The sequence below is a fragment of the Oncorhynchus gorbuscha genome, linkage group LG18 (assembly GCF_021184085.1).
Source record: "Oncorhynchus gorbuscha isolate QuinsamMale2020 ecotype Even-year linkage group LG18, OgorEven_v1.0, whole genome shotgun sequence".
Taxonomy (NCBI): Eukaryota; Metazoa; Chordata; class Actinopteri; order Salmoniformes; family Salmonidae; genus Oncorhynchus; species Oncorhynchus gorbuscha.
In genome coordinates, this window is record NC_060190.1 from 13,770,629 (window position 1) to 13,777,938 (window position 7,310).

A 7,310-nucleotide genomic window follows, 5' to 3' on the forward strand; every position below is an offset into this window, starting at 1 on the left:
CTGGACAATATGGATTATTATTGTTTTAGATGCAACGAACAACAGTGCATTTTTATATAAAAAGGCAGAAAACTAAATGTAGCTTCATGATGTTTTCTTAAAAGAAAATGGAATGTTCATTTTAACAGTTGATTTTGAGTCTGTATTTGTTGGCCCAGAATTACAGCTCCCACCTGTGGTCTATTTGTGCCACTGCACAGCCTTAGGCTTGGGCACTTCATAGTTGAGCCCCTCGAATTCCTCGCCTGGCTTGAGCTCCGGGCCAATGATCATAACAGTCTGAAACGGAGGAAATAAAAGCCAGTGAGCAGAAATTACAACCAGACAAATGGGGGCTCATATTAGCTTGTGTGTACCATACTAAGAACACTAAGGCCAGTCCTAAAACTGTCTGAGACAAAACACATATGGTAAATAAGTTGCAGTACATTACAAATCATTTAAAGTCCATTCAGGTAATGAACTGAAAATGTATTCAGGAATTTCATTAGTCATCTAATAACTTTCTAATCAACCCTTTGGTAAACAGTGTCAAAGGGGCACATCACCACTTTTTAACCTTGTTCATTTGTGAAGTGGCCCTTTAATCAGAAAACTTGCTATAGACTCATATGAAAGGTCACCTTGACGATGGGTTCCTTCACCGGGGCCCAGGCTGGTTCTATCTTGCCATGTAACCTCCACATGCCGTAATGGTTGACGAGGTGCCTCTCCAGAACCAGGTACTCCAGCACATCCCTGGGCTCCTCTTCGCTCCCCATCATTAGTCTGCCGAAGCGGTCGTAGACGGCCAAGGTCTAACCCCCAGAACAGACAGGTTAACAATTTAGGAATGATGTTAATTCAGGTAACACATCAAGGAGGATTACGGTGACATGATGATGTAGCCATGAGTGGGACAGATTCAGGGGTCCGGAAATGCCACCTCAGCGTCTTGTAGTGGTTCCCCCTCACCATCTCCTGCACAGGATGGACAGACAGTGAGCTAATGCCATCTAAGCTAAAAGAGCATCCCAAAGAGAAAGACAAGTAACTTATAGGTTACAAGTATAATTAACATTTTATCATACTATTTCTTAGTAAAATACCTGGTTATTTCTGTACTGTAAAATTCAGTACAATAGGCTTGGGCACTAGAGACCACGTGAGGTCGGTATGTGCTAGCCCACTACTTATAACTAAGAAATGTCAAATAAATGATATCCAACTCAGGGCTGCAGCTATGCATTTGGTTTGCTAACTGGCTAGATATAGTCAAGATCAAGCGTCTCGCTTACAGCAGGGACATTCAATTCCCTCCTGGATCAAGAGCCCGGTTGCCTAAATTGTTTTGAGCATTTAAAAAACAGAGCCACATGTGTGCACTTGCATACCACAGTATGATACAGAAACGGTATGACAATCCATATACCGCCCAACACTAAAGTGCAACCACACAAACACACTATCTGCAGCAGAAGCAGCCATTTTTATAACATCATGATAACACTGGGATTGTATCAGTGCAAATAGAACTGAGGATAAATATACATGGTGAAATAAATAACTGTTTATACAACACACAGGCTAACAGTTAAAGAAAGTGAAAGTGTACTGGTGATGGTGACAACTGCCTGAAGGAGGGAGAACTTACAGGGTAACATCTTTCTGTCAAGGGAGTGATATGCTTAAAAGAGCGACTGCCCCCAAAAAGCAACATCTTGATTTGATAGCGACCTGTGGCAGCGATGAGCCAAAAACATTTATTCTGGTGTCAAAATTGACTAAAGTGTAAATAGGATTATTTCGGTCATAAAATAAGTCGTCTCGACCAAAACTGAGATTTGCGAGATAGCAAAAAATGGTATATCACGGAATAAAGGGTACTGTAACAGTTTTCCTTGGGTTGTGTTTATTTCAATCCTGCCCACATACCCAAAGCTGGCAGCACCCAAGTAATCATCAATTTTGAGCGCAGCTGCACACAACCAGATTTTAATGCCCATAGTCAATTTGGTTTGACATTCGATATACCTATGGAGCTAGTTAGGGACCATCAGTAAAATACACACAGTACAGTACATTCAGACTTGACTTTTTCAACATTTTGCTACGTTACATACAGCCTTATTCTAAAATTGATTAAATTGTTTTCCCCCCTCAATCTACACACAATACCTCATAATGACAAAGCAAAAACAGGTTCAGAAGTTTTTGCAAGTGTATTAAAAATAAAAACCTGAAATATCACATTTACATAAGTATTCAGACTCTTTACTCAGTTGAAGCACCTTTGGCAGCGATTACAGCCTCGAGTCTTCTTGGGTATGACGCTACAAGCTTGGCAATCCTGTATTTGGGGACTTTCTCCCATTCTTCTCTGCAGATCCTCTCAAGCCCTGTCAGGTTGGATGGGGAGCATCACTGCACAGCTATTTTCAGGTCTCTCCAGAGATGTTTGATCGGGTTCAAGTCCGGGCTCTGGCTGGGCCACTCAAGGACATTCAGAGACTTGTCCCGAAGCCACTCCTGCGCTGTCTTGGCTGTGTGCTTAGGGTCGTTGTCCTATTGGAAGGTGAACCTTCGCTCCAGTCTGAGGTCCTGAATGCTCTGGAGAAGGTTTTCATCAAGGATATCTGTACTTTCCCCGTTCATCTTTCCCTCTATCTTGACTTGTCTCCCAGTCCCTGCAGCTGAAAAACAACTCCACAGCATGCTGCCACCACCATGCTTCACCGTAGGGATGGGGCCAGGTTTCCTCAGTTTCCTCCAGACGTGACGCTTGTGCCAAAGAGTTCAATCTTGGTTTCATCAGACCCCATAGTCTTGTTTCTCATGGTCTGAGAGTCCTTCAGGCAAACTCCAAGCGGGCTGTCATGTGCCTTTTACTGAGGAGTGGCTTCCGTCTGGCCACTCTACCATAAAGGCCTGATTGGTCGAGTTCTGCAGAGATGGTTGTCCTTCTGGAAGGTTCTCCCAGCTCCACAGAGGAAATCTGGAGCTCTGTCAGAGTGACCTTCAGGTTCTTGATCACCTCCCTGACCAACGCCCTTCTCCCCCGATTACTCAGTTTGACCAGGAGGCTAGCTCTAGGAATAATCTTGGTGGTTCCAAACTTCTTCCATTTAAGAATGATGGAGTCCACTGTGTTCTTAGGGATCTTCAATGCTGCAGACATTTTTGGTACCTTTCCCAGGTCTGTGCCTGGACACAATCCGGTCTTGGGAGCTCTACAGACAATTCCTTCGACTTCATGGTATAGTTTTTGCTCTGATATACACTGTCAATTGTGGGACCTTATATAGACAGGTGTGTGCCTTTCCAAATCATATCCAATCAATTGAATTTACCACAGGTGAACTCCAATCAAGTTGTAGAAACATCGCAAGGATGATCAATGGAAACAGGATGCATCTGAGCTCAATTTCAATTTTTCTTTTTTTAAAAACGTTTTGGCTTTGTTGTTATGGGGTATTCTATGTAGATTGATGAGAAAAAAACATATATTATCAATTTCAGAATAAGGCTGTAATGTAACAAAATGTGGAAAAGGTAAAGGGGTCTGAATACTTTCCGAATGCAATGTACATGGGACAATATTTTAAATGTCCATAGCTCCTTATTTCAATAACAAACTATAAATTGTAGAAATTGATTTACAAATATTAAAAGCATTTGAGACATCTAAAAGATGCACAATATGAAAAAATTGTCCCCTTTACATTGTGTCATTTATTGACGGTCCCTAACTAGCCCCAGAGATAGGCTATCCAATGTCAAACCAACTTCGCCACGGACACACTAGTCAGCTGAAGCTAATTGGCAAAAGAAGTTGGCTAGCACTAGCTAGCCAAGGTGACTTAAAGACAAGACCTGGTTAGACTGTTTCAAGTTATTTACAAGGCCGAGTGACTAACTGTGTACTGTTTTGGCAGAGTGAATGTACAAACACTTACCATTTGCGAACACACAAAAGACACCCACATTAACCCCCCCACTGCATTTTCTTAATGACCAAGCCGAAAAACTAGGCCAAATCAGGTAGTTCAGATTGACAAACAAGATTAGCCTAAACAGACTTTCACAGCAAGCTATATCAGTGAAAGGAATATATCCATTATGACCAGTGAGTCACTATCTCACTTCCATTAGAAATGCCTCACTGGAATAACTTGGGACACCACCCACCCCTTTCACAGATGATCTTTGCCTGGTAGCCAAGAGTGTAAGCAGGATAGGGAGCAGTTTATTTGGGTCATATGAGAGTGAGTGTATCTCTTACTGTGTGAGAGCGTTGTGCGCGTCAACGATGATCTACTGAGCTTTCACTGGGAACGCCTTTGTGGTGAACTCAGAGTCATGCTCTTTGACCTTGCGTATCCTGCAGTGGAGAGAAGGTTTGGTGTGCCCACTTTAAACGAACTACAACTTTTAAGCCTTCATAAACCCTTTATAAGGCTTTCATGAATGGACTATAAAATCTTTATAAGTTTGTTTAAAGTGTGACCGGGTTTGTTTCAACGCCAAAGACGTTAATGCAATATAAGAGACAAATAGGTACTCAGTCTAAGTCTAATGGAGAGTAAGAATATCTAACAAGTACATGACAGACAGTCTTTGCTAGTTGGGAGTATTTGAGTGTGCGCGAAAGATAAGGAACGATCGCTCAATATCCTACAAAAATATAAATGTTAGAGTGTGACCCAGGAAGACTGTCTTACGCTAGCAGGGAGGCTAGCTGATCTGCTCTGTGTGCTGTTTCAGGCCCTCTTTCGACAGACTGGAGAGACGAGCATCACCTTCTGGGGGGATATAGGGATCAAACACTCCCGCTGTGGTAGTGGAAAGGAGAGAGATATTGGTTATTGTGACTACGTATATTATAAGCTTCATTGTAACAGTGGCAACCCTCTTAACTTTGATTCTGTGTACAACAAACGGAAGGTTTGAACTTTAAGATAACCATAATGCATATGGCTGATACTGTACCGGTCTAGCTCGCTTTGAGAACAAGTCTACAACATATCTTCTCAAAATGTCTGTCAGTCTTACACTACTGATGGATGATATGCAGTAATCTGACATTTTGAAAAGTGTATACGCTCATAAACAGGTCTGTACCAGTGCAGGCGATGTTGATGTCTCTCTCCATGTACTCCTGCCGCTCTGGCTTTGGCCTCCTGATCCTCCTGTACCTCCAGTGAAGCCTATGCATTCTGCATGAGGGAAAAGCAGGTGGATTAGATAAGAAATCATGGAGTACTAGTCTATGCATAAAGGTTATAGAAGAATTTGTTAATGTGGTTTGCAATTCATGGAGATTAGAGATTTGCACATCGTTATTATTGTATGGTTGATATCATAATATGATGGCACATTCGAGTACATTTTCGTTTATGCATTTAATTGAACAAACAACTTGGTTTGGGAAATAAATACAAAAATGCTAGTCAAAGAGACTGAAGTAAACTGTTATAAAATGCAATTATGACATCTTATTAAGTTACATGTATTTTTAAGTTGGCTACGGTGATTGATTAATGAGTATAGACTAGCTAGGTGGTTAAACTGGTTTAAAAAACAGTTGAGTTGCCTTCCAGAAAGATCTGCTTGCTGGGTTGAGCTAGGTTAATTTAGCTAGCCACTGCTGATTATAAACCTACAGCTTTCCGTGGCATTTTCTGGGGCTGAGCAGTCAATATTTCAATGAATTATGTGTCATTTATAGCTAATGTAATCAAAATTCTCTAAAATAATACCTTCAAATTGCTGAATCTCATCCGATGCAGAGGCATTAATGCCCTTCCCATGGACATCGCCATATTTGCTGTCAGACTCAGTTTGAGGTGTGTTCAAGAACAATAAACCTGTGCTGTGCTGCGCATTGTTACGATTCTTCTTGAAACGTTTTGGGGGTCACTTTTGCTATTCCACCTTGCTCTGCATTTTAGAATAACCTATTACTGTTTAGATTTTTTTTAAATCTTGAGAATCTGCTTTCAGTTATTGTTGGTTTATAGATCAAAGATGTATAGATCAGAAGACCAACAATCTAAGATTTGTCTACAAGGTGTGGCCCAACATTTAACCTTCTGTGCAACATGGTCATTCCAACGTCTGCATAGGCCATGCAGCATTTATGGTGAGAGCCAACTTATGCTTGGCTTCGCAACTGCATCACACCATCCATACACATCCGACCACATTTTTGGATCAAGCATAAATGGGCTCTTATGGATGCAGGCTACAATACCAGTTGCTTAGCTGTTGGACACAGATAATAAAGAGTTACATGCGTTTAGATGATGGAATTGTCTCTTAAATTGGTTGCTTTTTCATGACATGTTCTGAAGACTTGAGCAGCAGCTACTTCGAACACCTGCAATGGCTGTGCACGTCTTCTTGGCAGCAGTAGGATTCTTAAGCAAACAACATATAGTTGATAGAGAGATGTCTGCAATGACCTACATGAGCCATGTGAGTAGCTAAGCTACTGGTTACATTTACATTACATTTAAGTCATTTAGCAGACGCTCTTATCCAGAGCGACTTACAAATTGGTGCATTCACCTTATGACATCCAGTGGAACAGTCACTTTACAATAGTGCATCTAAATCTTAAAGGGGGGGGGGTGAGAGGGATTACTTATCCTATCCTAGGTATTCCTTAAAGAGGTGGGGTTTCAGGTGTCTCCGGAAGGTGGTGATTGACTCCGCTGTCCTGGCATCGTGAGGGAGTTTGTTCCACCATTGGGGGGCCAGCGCAGCGAACAGTTTTGACTGGGCTGAGCGGGAGCTGTACTTCCTCAGTGGTAGGGAGGCGAGCAGGCCAGAGGTGGATGAACGCAGTGCCCTTGTTTGGGTGTAGGGCCTGATCAGAGCCTGGAGGTACTGAGGTGCCGTTCCCCTCACAGCTCCGTAGGCAAGCACCATGGTCTTGTAGCGGATGCGAGCTTCAACTGGAAGCCAGTGGAGAGAACGGAGGAGCAGGGTGACGTGAGAGAACTTGGGAAGGTTGAACACCAGACGGGCTGCGGCGTTCTGGATGAGTTGAAGGGGTTTAATGGCACAGGCAGGGAGCCCAGCCAACAGCGAGTTGCAGTAATCCAGACGGGAGATGACAAGTGCCTTGATTAGGACCTGCGCCGCTTCCTGTGTGAGGCAGGGTCGTACTCTGCGGATGTTGTAGAGCATGAACCTACAGGAACGGGCCACCGCCTTGATGTTGGTTGAGAACGACAGGGTGTTGTCCAGGATCACGCCAAGGTTCTTGGCGCTCTGGGAGGAGGACACAATGGAGTTGTCAACCGTGATGGCGAGATCATGGAACG

The 7,310-nt window shown here is 42.9% G+C and overlaps 1 pseudogene; it reads right to left on the reverse strand.

Annotated features, from left to right (window-relative positions):
- Window positions 1-137: 137 nt before the first annotated feature.
- Window positions 138-6,561, reverse strand: LOC124003229 (annotated as a pseudogene).
- Between the last annotated feature and the right edge of the window lie 749 nt (window positions 6,562-7,310).